This window comes from Carcharhinus amblyrhynchos, chromosome 35, assembly GCF_965287045.1.
Source record: "Carcharhinus amblyrhynchos chromosome 35, sCarAmb.v2.hapA, whole genome shotgun sequence".
Taxonomy (NCBI): domain Eukaryota; kingdom Metazoa; phylum Chordata; class Chondrichthyes; order Carcharhiniformes; family Carcharhinidae; genus Carcharhinus; species Carcharhinus amblyrhynchos.
In genome coordinates this window covers 16,873,022-16,889,352 of record NC_137358.1, presented here as the reverse complement: position 1 = coordinate 16,889,352, position 16,331 = coordinate 16,873,022, and the positions used below count along the sequence as shown (strand labels likewise).

At 44.8% G+C, this 16,331-nt stretch overlaps 1 protein-coding gene across 2 annotated transcripts in view; it reads left to right on the top strand.

Moving 5' to 3' along the window:
* Nucleotides 1-3,627: 3,627 nt before the first annotated feature.
* Nucleotides 3,628-16,331, top strand: part of rangap1b (Ran GTPase activating protein 1b) — a 65,164-nt gene continuing 52,460 nt past the window's right edge. The window contains exon 1 of one of the 2 annotated variants that reach the window (XM_080217662.1): nt 3,628-3,737. The gene's annotated coding sequence lies outside the window, so the exon portion shown is untranslated. Of the gene's footprint in view, nt 3,738-11,637; nt 11,695-16,331 lie in introns of those variants that run through there. The other variant, XM_080217664.1, reaches the window with a different exon arrangement.

Sequence of the window (16,331 nt, the reverse complement as noted above, 5' to 3'; positions counted from 1 at the left end):
GATAGCCTCATTCTGCACTGTAGAGGTCCTATGATTCTGTGGTTGGCACAGTGGGTTAGCACTGCTGCCTCACAGTGCCAGGGACCTGGCTTCGATTCCCGGCTTGGGTCATTGTCTGTGTGGAGCTTGCACATTCTCCCCATGTCTGCATGGTCTTCCTCCAGATGCTCCAATTTCCTCCTACAGTCCAAAAGATGTGCATTAGCCGTGCTAAATTCTCCCTTGGTGTACCCAAACAGGCGACTGGGTGATTTTCACAGTAACGTCATTACAGTGTTAATGTAAGCTTACTTGTGACACTAAATGAATAAATTTAAAAAATGATTCTCTCCACATCATGGCTATACAGACAAAACATGCCACTCACAGAGTACATTGGGGAGAAAGAAAGGAAAGAACTATAGAATCCCTACAGTGCAGAAGGAGGCTATTCAGCCCACCGAGTCTGCACCGTCTCTCCGCCAGAACATCCCACCCAGGCATTATCCCTCCACAGCCCCATGTATTTACCCCACTAACCCCGCTAACCTATACATCCTAAGTCATTAAGGGAAGTGATGGCCTAGAGGTATTATCGCAAGACTATTAATCTAGAAACTTAGCTCATGTTCTGGGGACCTGGGTTCGATTCCTGCCACAGCAGATGGTGGAATTTAAATTCAATTAAAAAAATCACTAATATCCAGTATATCTTTGGACTGTGGGAGGAAACCCACACAGACATGGGGAGAACTTACAGATATCACACAGTCACCCGAGGCTAGAATTGAACCCTGGTCCCTGGTGCTGTGAGGCAGCACTGCTAAGTACTGTGTGGCGTGCTGCCCCCAAAAGGGTGCAGAATATAGAGCTACAGTCATAGCTAGGGTGTGGAGAGCGATCAGCTTAATATGTGATATATAAGTGCTCACTCACGTCCCCTTGTGCCAGGACATTGTTTTTTATGTGAAATATTCTTGTTTTTTTTATTCATTCATGGGAACGGTTCTCGCTGGCTGGCCAGCATTTATTGCCCATCCCTAGTTTCCCTTGAAACTGAGTGAGTCACTCAGCCATTTCAGAGAACAGTTGAGAGTCAACCACATTGCTGTGGCTCTGGAGTCACATGTGGGCCAGACCGGGTAAGGACGGCAGATTTCCTTCCCTAAAGCGGCATTAGTGAACAGATGAGTTTTTCCGACAATCAGTTTTCAACACTGATTGATTCAATGAATCAATAGATTCTTAGTTTCAGATATTTTTTATTGAACTCAAATTCCATGACCTGCCTTGCTGAGATTCGAACCAGGGTCTCAATAGCGTTAGTCGAGTTTCTGGGTTGATTGTGAATAGCCATACCCCGCTAGTCACAGCCTGTCAATCAGAAAATGGCCCCTTTATTCCTACTCTGTTAACCAGTTCTTGGTCTCCTCTACCCTGGGGAAAAGACCTTGGCTAGTCACTTTATCTATGCCCCTCATGATTTCATGTATGTTGATAAGGTCACCCCCTCATCCTCCTACACTCCTGGGAAAAAAGTCTCAGTCTATCCAGCATCTCCTTATAATTCAACCGTCCAATCCCAGTAACATCCTTGTAGTTATTATTTTTGTACCCTTTCCAGTTTAATAACATCATTCCTATTGCAGGGTGACCAAAATTCTATGCAGTATTTCAAATGTGGCCTTACCAATATCCTGTACAGTTGTAACATAGCATCCCAACTCCAAGTGTGCCTTCTTCACCACCCAGTCAACTGATTTAATTTATTATCGTCACATATATTGGGATACAGTGAAAAGTATTGTTTTTTGCATGCTATACAGACAAAACATACTGTTCATAGAGTACATAGGGGAGAAGGGAAAGAGAGGATGCAGAATGTAGTGTTGCAGTCACAGATAGGATATAGAGAAAGATCAACTTAATATATGATGGGTTCATTCAAAAGTCTGATGGCAGTAGGGAAGAAACTGTTCTTAAGTCGGTTGGTATGTGATCTCAGACTTTTGTATCTTTTTGCTGATGGAAGACAGTATATCTGTGGCTTCAGTGGGTGATTGAACAGACACTGCACCATATTTAGCACTGCTGCCACACAGTGCCAGGGACCCAGGTTCAATTCCAACCATGCATGACTATCTGTGTGGAATTTGCATGATCTCCCTGTGTTTGCATGAGTTTCCTCTGGGTGCTCCGGTTTCCACCCACTGTCCTAAGATTTGCGGGTTAGGCCGGGTGGCCATGCCGAATTAACCCTTGGTATCAAGGGGTTGGGATAAATATGTGGGGTAATAGGGAGAGGGCCTGGGTGGGATTGCTGTCAGTTCAGCTCGATGGGCTGAATGACCTCCTTCTACACTGTAGGGATTTTATTATGCTCTGACATCTCAGTGTCCATGTACATAGATCCCTGCAAGTTGGCACCCAGGTTGATAGGGTTGTTAAGAAGGCACAGTGTGTTAGCTTTTATTGGTAGAGGGATTGAATTTCAGAGCCATGATGTCAAGTTGCAGCTGTACAAAACTCTGGTGCGGCTGCACTTGGAGTATTTGCGTACAGTTCTGGCCGCCACATTATAGGAAGGATGTGGAAGCATTGGAAAGGGTGCAGAGGAGATTTACCAGGATGTTGCCTGGTATGGTGGGAAGGTCTTATGAGGAAAGGCTGAGGCTGTTTTTGTTAGAGAGAAGGGTTAGAGGTGACTTAATAGGGGCATATAAGATGATCAGAGGATTAGATACGGTGGACAGTGAGAGCCTTTTTCCTTGGATGGAGATGGCCAGCATGAGGGGATATAGCCTTAAATTGAGGGGTGATAGATATAAGAACAGAAGAACATAAGAAATAGGAGCAGGAGTAGGCCATCTAGCCCTTCGAGCCTGCCCCGCCATTCAATAAGATCATGGCTGATGGATCAGTTCCACTTTCCTGCTTTCTCCCCATAACCTTAATTCCCTTGTCTATCAGAAGCCTATCTACCCGTGACTTAAATATATTCAGCGAGGTAGCATCCACCACTTCAACGGCAGAGAGTTCCAGAGACTCACCACCCTTTGAGTGAAGAAGTTCCTCCACAACTCTGATCTAAACTGCCCCCCCCCCCACTTATTTTGAGGCTGTGTATAGGACAGATGTCAGAGGTAGGTTCTTTACTCAGAGAGTAGTAAGGGTGTGGCATGCCCTGCCTGCAACAGTACTGGACTCGCCAACATTAAGAGCATTTAAATGGTCATTGGATAAACATCATTGAATGATATTGGAATAGTGTAGGTTAGATGGGCTTTGGATTGGTTGCACAGGTCAGTGCAACATCGAGGGCCGAAGGGCCTGTACTGTGCTGTAATGTTCTATGACCATGAGAAGGACCAAATGTGAGATTGTCCACAACATGCTGCCTGCGATATGTCAACCGAGCCTGTGGATGGTGGTGTGGAGCAATGCGCCCAGGGAGGACTCTCTTGCCTTCGCAAACGCTGTGCTCTTTAGCGTGCGATGGAAAAGGGCGGGGAGCCCATTGGCGCGGGAGGCCGCCGGGAGTTGTAGTCCGCTTCCCGCGGCGGCTCCGTCAGAGCCGGGGGAGCCGCACTGCGGCGGAGAACTACAACTCCCAACAGCGCCCGGCTCCCGGCACATGCCCAGGCGGCCCGCGGCGGATGTTGGCAGGGGCCGGTTTGAAAAGCGATTGACCGCCATTAGCTCCCTGAGAGAGCGGGATCGGAGCCCGGAGCCGCCTGAGCGTCAACCACCCACTGCCGGTAATCTCTCCTTCTCTCCGCTCCTATTAAAGCCTGATTTTTCTCATTGAGTGAAAATGTCAGCGATTTAACGTCTGGCTGGGAGTTAAAATTTTGACAGCAGTAAATGTCCCCTTTTAATCCATTAACCGATCACGTTTAGTTAGTAATAATTAACCAGTCATAAAATTTTCCCTTTTAATCCATTAACAAATCACTTCAACACGTTTATAGTTAGTAATAATCAACCAGTCATAAAATGTCCCATTTTAATCCACTAACTAATCACCCCCCTCGTCCCCCCCATCTTCTAACTGCCTCTGGGCCACATGTGGGTCTCTGAGTCAGACTGGGGAATGGAGTCTCCTGTCCCCTTGTGAATTATAACGTGGAGTTGTCGGCTTTGGGTAAACGCACTAAGGAGTCTCACCACACCGGGTTAAAGTCCAACAGGTTTATTTTGTAGCACGAGCCGCTAGCTCTTGGGGTGCTCGCTGTTCCTTCGTCAGGTGGGTGGGAGTTCCCTTGGGTTTTACCCATAGGGTGTTAAGTTTATTCATTGGCGTCACAAGTAGGCTTATCTTAACACTGCAATGAAGTTACTGTGAATATACCCTAGTTGCCACACTCTGGTGCCTGTTTGGGTATGCTGAGGGAGAATTTAACACAGCATGTTCTCTCTGTGTCTGTGTGGGTTTCCTCCCACTGGTGCCTGTTTGGGCACGCTGAGGGAGAATTTAACACAGCATGTTCTCTCTGTGTCTGTGTGGGTTTCGTCCCACTGGTGCCTGTTTGGGCACACTGAGGGAGAATTTAACACAGCATGTTCTCTCTGTGTCTGTGTGGGTTTTGTCCCACTGGTGCCTGTTTGGGCACGCTGAGGGAGAATTCAGCATGGCATGTTCTCCCTGTGTCTGTGTGGGTTTTCTCCCACTGCCTGGTGCCTGTTTGGGTACACTGAGGGAGAATTTAGCATGGCCGATATATATCTTTCAGACTGTGAGAGGAAATCTGAGCACCCAGAAGAAACTCGTGCAGACACAGAGAATGTACAAACTCCATACAGACAGTGACCCAAGCCAGGAATTGAACCTGGGTTCCTGTTGCTGTGAGGCAGCAGCACTAACCACTGTGGGGTAGCAGTCTATCTTCTTGTCTCCCTGAGTCAGGCAAAGTAGGATGCACATCATTATTGTGTCCCTCCCTGGCAGCTGCTGATAAGCTGATGTTGGCCGAAGCCTAGAAGCTATTCATCATGCCAGGTGATCCAGATAGATTTGGGCCAGTGTGTAACAACATAGTTTCAACAGCATGAGGGCGATGTTATTTTCTACTGTGGGTCGCAATAAGCAGATTAACTCATGTTGTAAAGGTAGCAGAGTTTAATACAGGAATCTTGAAGATCATATTGAAATATTTGATTCTGAGAATATTGTAGTGTTGTAGAGTGCAGAAAAGGCCCTTTGGCCCATCGAGTAGACACCGGTGATAACTACTACTAAAGTTGTGCTAATTCTATTTTCCAACCCTTGTTTGATTTATTGTCACATTTATTGCTGTACAGTGTAAAGCATTGTCCTTGAGCTCTATACTTTGAATGTTAAGATATTTCAAGTGCTCATACAAATACTTTTTTGAAGGTTGTAGGGTTTTCGGCCTCTACTACCTTTCCAGATTCCCACCACCCTCTGAGTGAAAAGGTTTTTTTTCTCAAATCCTTTGAATCTCCTGCCCCTAGGTATAGAAGTGATCGGCGCAACTAGTGGGCTGAAGGGCCTGTTTGTGCTGTAGTGTTTCCCTGAAACAATGTACCCTCATGATTGACCCCTCAACCAAGGGGAACTGCTGCTCCCTACTCTTAACACTTTTTTCAATCATGTTCTAGAGAAAACAATCCAAGCCTATATCCAGTCTCTCCTTATCATTCGAATGCCCCATCCCAGGCAACATCCTGGTGAATCTCCTCTGTACTCCTTCTAGTACAATCACATCCTTCCTGTAGTGAGTTGACCAGAAATGCACACCATACTCCAGCTGTGGCCTAATCAATGTTCTGTACAGCTCCAACATCACCACCTTGCTCTTGTACTCTGTGCCACAATGAATTAAAAACAAGTGTCCCATATGTCGCTTTAACCCTATTGACCCGCTTTGCCTTTTAGGAATCTGTGAAAACGCAGAGTATGGTTCCCCTCTTGAATCTAGAACTGGGGGATGCAGTTTAAAAATAAGAGGCCTCTCATTTAAGACTGAGATGAAGAATTTATTCTCTGAAGCTTATTAGCCTTTGGAATTCTCTACCCCAGTGAAGTCTGGGTCATGGAATGTATTCAAGACTGGGCTACGCAGATTTCCGATCAACAAGGGAGTCGAAGCTTATGAAGGGCGGACAGGAAAGTGAAGTTAAGGCCGCAATCGACCATGATCTTACTGCATGACAGCGCAGGCTTAAGGGGATGAATGGTCTATTCCCATTTCTTATGATCTTGAATTCTAGCAAAACACCATCACTAAATAGCCAGATTTAATTAACGTGTGTATACATTTAACTAAGGGGAATACCCAAATCTAGACTCAGTAGTCATTTTGGCTAAAGTTGGCATCAAATTTCTACAGTAAAGAGGAAAAGTGTTCTCTATGCAAAGGCAGGTCTGATCCACAGTGCCATGACCCTCACCCCTGGTAGGGCATGGAGTCAAGTCCTGAGTCCATCCCAGCCAGAAGTAGATTTCACTGAGCGCAGTTGGCACCAATCTTATCCACACTAGCTGTCTAGCCAACTGGCTCCCCTGTTGTGGCAACATAACACTTTTGTATATATGTCACAACCTGTATTTGTGGATAGTGACACAGCTGACCAGAAACTTCCCTCGCTCTTACCACCTGCAGTGGAAGGCTTTAATTGATACGTGACCTATCTGGCCACGTTACAAATGCACCTCCCATAGCCATCAAGTCCAGGAGTGAGACTTGAACCCAGAGCTTCTGGCTCAGAGGCGGGGACATTCACCATGTCACAAGGCCGTCAGGGCAAATCTGTCCATGGATACTCTGTAGGCAGCATCTTCCAAACCCACAACTGCTCCGATCTAGGACAAGAACAGCAGATACCTGGGAACACCATCACCTGGAGGTTCCCCTCCAAGTGTCTCACCATCCTATCTTGGAAATATACTGACATTCCTTAGCTGGTGCTGGGTCAAAATCCTGGAACTCCCCCTCTAACAGCACTCTGGGTGTATCTACACCTTGGATTGCAGTTCAAGAAGGCAGATCACCACCTTAAAGGCAGCTAAGGATGGGCTTATCAACCTGGTTAGGAAATTGGCTGAGTGGTGGAAGAGTGAGTAGGGACAATGGACAGGTACTGAAGTTGACAGAATGGTGTCCCACAGTGATTTTATGATGAAGACTCAATTTATTATTAATAACATAAATGATGGGATAAAGAGCTGCATTGCCAAGATTGCTGATGTGACAAAAGTGGACAGCATTGTAAGTGGAAATATAAAGTTACAAAGACATTGAATAGAATTCAATATAGGCAAGTGTGAAGTTGTTCACTATGACCCAAAAGGTTAAAAAAGCTAGAATCAGCGGAGAGATTTGAAGGTACAAGCACACAGGTCATTAAGACAACATGAACAAGCACAGCAAATAATCCAGAGAACGCTGGCCTTTATATCTAAAGGACTAAAATAGAAAGGCTTTATGTAGCATTTATTCTGAAAAAAATCCCAAAGCATTTCATAAAGCTATTATAAAAGTGTGATACCGAACTAATGAGATATAAAGTTTAATGTTTATTTATTAGTGTTACAAGCAGTCTTACATTAACACTGCAATGAAGTTGCTGTGAAAATCCCCTAGTGCCACACTCCTGTGCCCATCTGGGTACACTGAGAATGCAGCAGGGCCAATGCACCTAACCAACATGTCTTTCGGGCTCTGGGAGGAAATTGGAGCACACAGAGGAAACCCATGCAGACTCTAGTGACAGTGACCCAAGCTGGGAATCGAACCTGGGTCCCTGGCAGTGAGGCAGCAATGCTGTACCATCCAGGTATGATGCCAGATGACCAAAAAAAGTAATAAAGAAATGGATGAGGGTTTCAGCAGTGGACAAACAGGGACAGAGTTAGGTGATGTTATGGAGGTGACAATGGATGGTCATAGTGACGGCATGAATATGGCAGCACAGTAGTTAGCACTGCTGCTTCACAGCTCCAGCGACCCAGGTGCCATTCCCGGCTTGGGTCACTTTGTGTGGAGTTTGCACATTCTCCTTGTGTCTGTGTGGGTTTCCTCTGGCTGCTCCAGTTTCCTCCCACAGTCCAAAGATGTGCAGATCAGGTTGATTGGTCATGCTAAGATTGTCCCTTAGTGTCCTGAGATGCATAGGTTAGAGGGATTAGCAGGAAAATATGCAGGGATATGGGGCTAGTGCCTGGGTGGGATTGTGGTTGGTGTAGACTCGATGGGCCAAATGGCCTCTTTCTGCAGTGTAGGGTTTCTATGGTTTCTATGATTCTGTGTGATTGAAAGCTTATCTCAGCGTCAAATATAACACCTAAGTTGTGAATAACTCTGGCAATTGTGAAGGAGAGGAATGGAATTGGCAGCGAGAGAGCAGAATTTGTGGTGAGGGCCTGTGATGTTGGCTTCAGTCAAAAAGTGGTGCTGCAGCTATCTAGTTCCACCACACCTGGAATACCTCAGCTCTGGGCACCATGCCTTAGGAGGGGTAATATTGGCCTTGGAGGAGGTGCAGGGTGTTTAGTAGAATGGTATCCGAAGGTTCAATAACCAGCAGACAGTAAAGACACTCTGGCTGTAATTCCTGGAACTTGGACAATTACACAATGGTTTGTTGCAAATTTAAGACTTTAAGGGCAATAGATAAAAATAAACTATTTCTGCTGTTTTGGGAGTCCAGAACTAGGAGGGATAGCCTTAAAAATTAGAGCCAGGTCTTGCATGAGTGAAATAAGGAACCACCTGTACGCATGAAGGATGTTAGGAGTTTGGAACACACCTGCAAAAGGCATTTGATGTTAGTTAAATAAATTTAACAGTCTATCTATTTACAATCTACGTCACTGATCTACAAACAGGGACAGAGTATAACATGGTGAAATTTGCTGATGTGAAAATAGGCTATGATGAGGAGATAAAAAATTTACAAATGGATATTGACAGGTGAGGGGAATGGACCAGAATCTGTCAGATGGTGTTTAATGTGGGTAAATGTGGGGTTATCCACTTTGGCTGGAAAAATAAAAGGGCAAGTTACTATTTAAACTGGAAACAGATTCAAAAGGATCTGTGATGACGATCTGGGTGTCTTGTGCATGAGTCTCGAAGTGGGTATGCAAGTGCAGAATGTTACAAGGAAAGTAAATGGAATCTTGGCATTTATTGCAAAGAATCTAGAGTATAAAAGTAGAGTACTGTTGTTAAAATTCTATAAGGCATTGGTGAGACCACATTTGGAGTATTGTGTTCAGTTTGGCCACTTTCTTTGAGGAAGGATGTGATACCACTGGCTCAGAAGAGGTTCAATAGATTGTTTCCAGGTTTGGAGGGGCTGCCATATGAGAAGCAGTTAAGTTGTTTGGGCTTGTACTTGCTGGAGTACTGGAGAATGAGGGGGAAATTTGATTGAGGTATATAAAATACTCAACACGATTGAAGTAAATGTTAACCCAATGTTCTTCCTTCTACAACATTCTAGGACAAGAGGTCAGAGTTGTAGAGTAAAGGGTAGGATGGGGGGGGTGTTCAAGACAGAGATAAGAAGAAGCTACTTCTCTCAGAAGGTTGTGAATCTCTGGAACTTGCTGCCCCAGAGGGCAGTGGGTGCAGAATCAATCACTGGATTCAAGAAAGAGGTAGATAAAGTACTTGATCAAAAGTGGGATAAAGGGCTTTGGGGAAAAGGCAGGGAAGTGGAGTTGGGATGAGATGGAGATCAGCCATCCATGATCCTATAAAATGGTGGAGCAGGCTTGAATGGTTGAATTGCCTCTTTATTCCTCTAGATTTTTGTCGTCAAAGGTATTTAAGGGATTTTGGACAAAGGAAGATGCTTGGAAGTAGGTCACAAACTAGTCCTGATCTCATTGAATAGCGCAACAGGTTTGAGGGGCTAAATGGCCTCCTTTTGTTCCACAGCTGTGCCTTTAACAAGGTAGAAAGCAGAAAAACTAGGGTAAAGTATAGGTGATTGAAGGTCTCACCAGGGAGCTGTTTGATCTGAGGAATGTTATACAAATGGTGAATTGATATATGTTTCATACTATATGGATGCACACACTAGAACATAACATAAGAAATAGGAGCAGGAGTAGGCCATCTAGCCCTTCGAGCCTGCCCTGCCATTCAATAAGATCATGGCTGATCTGTCGTGGCTCAGTTCCACATTCCCGCCCTCTCCCCATAACCCTTAATCCCCTCGCTTATCAAAAACCCATCAACCCGCGTTTTAAAAATATTTAGCGAGGCAGCCTCCACCACTTCAACGGGCAGAGAATTCCAGAGATTCACCACCCTTTGAGTGAAGAAGTTCCTCCTCAACTCTGTTCTAAACTGCAGCCCTCTTACCTTGAGGCTGTGCCCTCTAGTCCTGTTGTCCTTTCTAAGCGGGAAGAATCTCTCTACCTCTGCCCTATCCATCCCCTTTGTTATAAAACAAAGAACAAAGAACAACCCAGCACGGGAAACAGGCCCTTCGGCCCAACGAGCCCGCGCCGCCGCATCGCCCTACACCTATCCTACCCTGCATGTCTACGAATGGGACCCTACTCAGTCAGATTCAGGGAATCTTATTCGTCTCTTATCTTATACGTCTCTATAAGATCCCCCCTCATCCTTCTAAACTCCAACGCGTACAGACCCAGTCTACTTAGTCTCTCTTCATAGTCCAACCCCCTCATCTCCGGTATCAGCCTAGTGAACCTCCTCTGCACTCCCTCCACACAGTACTCCAGCTGCGGCCTCACTAGCCATGTCATGGAACTGTGAACATTGTAAATTTGTCCATCTATATGATGCTAAAACTTTTATCTGTGCCTTTGTTACCTTCAGACCAAATTGCAGTAGAGTATTTTAAGTCCAGAGTTATCCAAAATCTGAACATTTTTAGAATGTACCATGCATCAATTTTAATTGCGTAAAATAAACTTAGCTGGACCATTCGGTAGGTGTTGCACTGGTGCGCAGTGGTCCCTGATTAAGTTACCTCTTTGCACCTTGTGTGCCAGTTTGTTCCTACATGTGATCCTTGATTGTCCCCGACTTGGCTTGAGTCAAAATCCAGCAAGATCTGAAGTCCACCAAGGCATCAGTCCTGAAGGCGACAAACTGGTACAATGATTAGCACTGCTGCCTCACAGAGCCAGGGACCCAGGTTTGATTCCTGGCCTGAGTCACTGTGCGGAGTCTGCACGTTCTCCCCATGTCTGTGTGGGTTTCCTTTGGACACCCTGGTTTCCTCCCGCAGCCCAAAAGATTTGCTGGTTAGGGTGCATTGGCCATGCTAAATTCTCCCTCAGTGTTACCCGAACAGGCGCCATAGTGTGGCGACTAGGGGATTTTCAGTAACTTCATTGCAGTGTAAGCCTACTGGTGACACAAATTATAAACTCTTAACTTTAGGTTGTTGGTTGAGGACACTAAACCTGCATTTGAATATTTTTCTGGTCAGCTTCTGCTGCACCTCAAACAAAAAAAATCTCCTGTGACTACAAGCTTCGTTGTCTATGCTCTATGCTTTGGTAGTTCTCTCTCTCTAAATTCCTCCACGTTCCTTCTGTTCTAGTAACGTTGGGTTTAATTGTTTTTATGCGTTTGCTTTCAACACGAGGTGCTACTGTACCAAGAACCTGTGTGCTTTGTCTGCTGGATATCGAAGGTCCTGGGGCACTATTCAATAAGGGCTTAAATCTCCTGGCAACCTGGTTAATAATTCTCCCAGTAGGTATGTGTCTAAAAGAAACTTTGCTGATTTTTGTGTGTAAATTGAAAGCATGTTATTGCCTTAATAATCAAACTACTTCAAAAACTAACCAGAGGAAGGAGGAGCGCTCCGAAAGCTCATGATTTCAAATAAACCTGTTGGACTTTAACCTGGTATTGTGAGAGTTCTTAGCTGTGTCCGCCCCAGTCCAACACTGACATCTCGACATCAAAAATTCGAGTTGTGTTAAGATGCAGCTTCGTTCTTGAAAGAGGTCAAACAGGTGCAACTTACGAAATTGTTACCAAAGTTATAACTGCAAAAGAATATGACTGATGCTTATCGGTGCCTTATACACACTTGTGTTCTTTTTGTTACCAATTTCTAAAGTATCTGTGAGATAGGCTTGTTACAGATGGTGCGGTAAGCTACGACTGGAATCCTTGGTGTGTCTCGTGGAATGATTGCACACTGTCACTCCATCACTAAGTCTAATTGTCTAACAGCGAGCGCAGCATTAATTTTGAGACCCGGAGACTTTTTTCTTCTGTGAGCAGGAGTAGGCTTTCACCATTCAGTGAGATCATGGCTGATCTGTGACCTAACTCTAATATTACCTCATAAATTTCTGTGTTTTGTTTGGCTGAGAGGCAGCCATTGGTTGATCCTGACCAGAATACTTCTGAAATCACTTCCATAACTCGGTCGCTAAGTGTAACACGTGGTATTGTGGTGCTCCATACTGATGAGGAAGGTTCAAGTAACTTTGCCCAGTTTCTGTGTAATTAATGGGGAAGTGGGGAGGGTGCCACAGTTGTTCCCTGTGCCACTGGGATAGGGAGGGGGAAAACGTCACTGGATTCCGGGGAAGTGCCGGAAGATTGGAAAACGACTAATGTTACGCCGCTGTTTTAAAAAGGTAGCAGGCAAAAGGCAGGGAATTGTAGGCCAGTTAGTTTAACGTCTGTAGTTGGAAAGATGCTTGAATCCGTCATCAAAGAAGAAATAGCGAGGTACCTAGAAAAGAATGGTTTGATAGAGCAGACGCAGCACGGATTCGTCAAGGGGAAGTCGTGTTTGACGAGTTTATTGGATTTCAGTGAGGATGTGACTAGTGTGGTAGACGGGGGAACGGGTGGATGTGGTGTTTCTCGATTTTCAAAAGGCGTTTAAGGTGCAAAAGACACAAAAGGTTGCTTCAGAAGGTTAGGGGGCATTGAGTTGGGGGTAGGGTGTTAGCGTGGATAGAGGATTGGTTGCCTAATAGGAGACAGTTGGTATCAATGGGTGTTATTCTGATTGGCGGTTGGTGACTAGTGGAGTGCCGCAGGGATCGGTGCTAGGGTCTCAGCTATTTACCAATTATATAGATGATCTGGAGGAGGGGGCTGAGTGCAGGGTAACAAAATTTGCTGATGACACAAAGATGAGTGGAAAAGCAAATTGTGCAGAGGGTGTGGAAAGTCTGCAGAGGGATCTGGATAGGCTGAGAAAGTGGGTGAGGACTTGAGAGATGGAGTACAATGTTAGCAAGTGTGAGGTTATCCACTTTGGCAGGAATAATAGGAGGGATTACTATTTAAAGGGCAAAAAGCTGCAGCATGCTACGGTGCAGAAGGACCTTGTGCATGAGTCGCAAAAACCCAGTCTGCAGGTGCAGCAGGTGATCAAGAAGGCGAATGGGATGCTGGCCTTTATAGCGAGGGGTATAGAATATAAAAGCAGGGAGGTCTTGCTGCGACTGTACAGGGCACTGGTGAGGCTGCAGCTGGAGTACTGTGTGCAGTTTTGGTCACCGCACTTGCACAAGGATATTTTGGCCTTGGGAGTGCAGAGGAGGTTCACTAGGCTGATACCGGAGATCAGGGGGTTAAACTATGAAGAGAGACTGAGTAGACTGGGTCTGTGCTCGTTGGAGTTTAGAAGGATGAGGGGGGGGATCTTATAGAGATGTATAAGATAATGAAAGGGATGGATAGGGTAGAGGTAGAGAGATTCTTCCTGTTCAGAAAGGACAGTAGGACTAGAGGGCACAGCCTCAAGAATGGGGGGGGGTCAGTTTAGAACGGAGTTGAGGAGGAACTTCTTCACTCAGTGTGGTGAATCTCTGGAATTCTCTGCCTGTTGAAGTGGTGGAAGCTACCTCGTTAAATATATTTAAGTCACGGGTAGATAGGTTTTTGACAGACAAGGGAATTAAGGGTTATGGGGAGAGAGCGGGAAAGTGGAACTGATCCACTTCAGATCAGCCACGATCTTATTGAATGGCGGGGCAGGCTCGAAGGGCTAGGTGGCCTACTCCTGCTCCTATTTCTTATGTACTTATGTTCTTAAAAGGAGATTGGATTGTTGCCCAGTAATTCCTGCAGGAAAGAGTCTCTATGGACACTGACGGGATGAGGGGTGGTAAAGATTGGGATTGGATATGACATCCCATGTGGTCAGTTGGCTAATTGGTGCTTGCTGCCTGTCCTGGTCATCACTTGGGTCAGATACCAAAGAGTTGCCAGAACCTGTGGTACCATATTCCTAAAATGATCATTTTTAGAGGAAGTGTTTTTGTACTGAAAATAGAAAGCTGGTTTATACCGTTCAGTCCTGATTACTTGCCAGTTATGGAATGAAATGTGGAAGTGAAAGCACTGTTGCAATTCTGATCTCCATTCAAACCCAAATATCTAAAATAGCCTATTGTATTTAGGAGGAGGATTAGTTCAGTGTAAAGGCAGACAGTACAGTAAAGGGGGGTGGGGGGAAGGTTTGTTCATTTGTGTCCTGTCTTAATTCTGGGTATTTTTAATTGCTGAATTAGAAAGGAATTGAAGTGTTTTCAGTTCACCCCACTAGTGAAATAAGTGAACTAAACCTGCCTCCAAACAAGTACTGTGTATGCAATTCTGTAGCACCTCTTTAATGTTAAAACATGATCCCAAGCATTTCAGAGGCAAAGAATGAGATTTGATCTGATCAAAGGGTGATTTTTAAGGGGGCCTTTAAAGTAGGAGACGGAAGTAAAGGGAATCTCAGAGCATTGAATTTGAACAACGGAAGGCATAATTATTAATGGCGTATAAAGGGAGATTTGATTTATGTCACGTGTATTGGGATACAGTAAAAATGATTGCTTCTTGCTCACTATACAGACAAAGCATACTGCACATAGAAGAGGAAAGGAGAGGGTGCAGAATGTAGTGTTGCAGTCCTAGTGAGGGTATAGAGAAAGATCAACTTAAGCAGGTTTTCACAAGCCTGTAGTGGTACAGGGTTCAGTGAGGGTTGGAGGGATGGCGGAGATTAGAGTGTGCTGAGGATAAGAAATTTAAACAATTCTAGTTGGAGGTGTCGGATAACTAAATCAAGGTCAGTCAGCAAAGTCAGGGCTGATGAACGGAACTATGGGAGACTTAGTGTGGGATAGATTGTAGGCAAATCTTTGGATGAATTGAATAGCGTGGATGATGGTAGGCCAGACATAAGGTCACTGAATCTAGAGGTCATGAAGCATAGATGAGAGAAGGATGTGGGAGTGAGAAGATGGAAGAAGGAAAATGGTGGAAAGTAGGATTATGTTGTTTATTGAGGAATTCTTGACTTTGTTTCTCAATGGGCAGCATGGTGGCAGAGTGGTCAGAACTGCTGATGCCTCAGTGCTATGGACCAACCTGGGTTCAATTCTGGCTTTGGTTGACTGTGGAGTTTGCACTTCTCCCCATGTCTGCGTGGGTTTCCTCCAGGTGCTCCAATTTCCTCCCACTGTCCAAACATGTGCAGATTAACTTAATTGGCCATTCTAAATTATCCCTTAGTGTTCCAAAATGTGTAAGGCGATTAGTTGGGTAAATATGTGACATTATGGTGATGGGGCCTGGGTAAGATGCTATGTCAGAATTGGTACAGACTTGATGGGCCAAATGGCATCCTTTGCCACTAAGATTCAATAACTTCTATGCATGAAAGTACGCAGTTGGAAGCATAGCTCATGGATGCTGTGGTTGTGAGCAATCTGTGTCAGTTTGAGAAGCTTGCAGAGTAAACAAAGCAGTGGCAAGGATAGAGAGTTTATGGCAGGAGCCAAAGACAAAGGATTCCATCTTCCCAATGTTTACCTGGAAGATTGAATGTTGGACACTGTCTCTACCATCAGATTCAGATTCACAGTAGAGGGATCGAAAGGTGGTAGAGAGGTAAAACTGATTGTCATCAGCATGCACACAGAGGAAGAGGAAATGACCATGGATAGTCTCGAAGTTTTGAGCACATGAAGCCAAACCAAAAGTATCCAGAATGATTCATTGTGAGAAATGCAGTTGAGGATATGTCTTGAGTTTGAGTCCTACTCTGTTTGTTATTGTAATCCATGATTCCTGGGTGAAACACTTGATATGCAACTTGAGTTTTTCTGAAAAAAGCTTTTCATCTTGTATTCATCAGGACAGATGCATGAATGCCAGATTTCAAAAGGAATAGCAATTTATACTGCATGAGAAAAGGGGTGCTGATTGGTTGGCAAGTGGGTGCTGGTTGAAATGTTGCCATGCCTTTTGTTTAATTCAAAGACTTCCTGGAAGCTCATGATTCCACTTTTGAAATGTTTACTGCTTGCTCCAGTTTTAAAAACGAATCACTTCCTGTTATTCGGTACCATTGAAATGAATTGA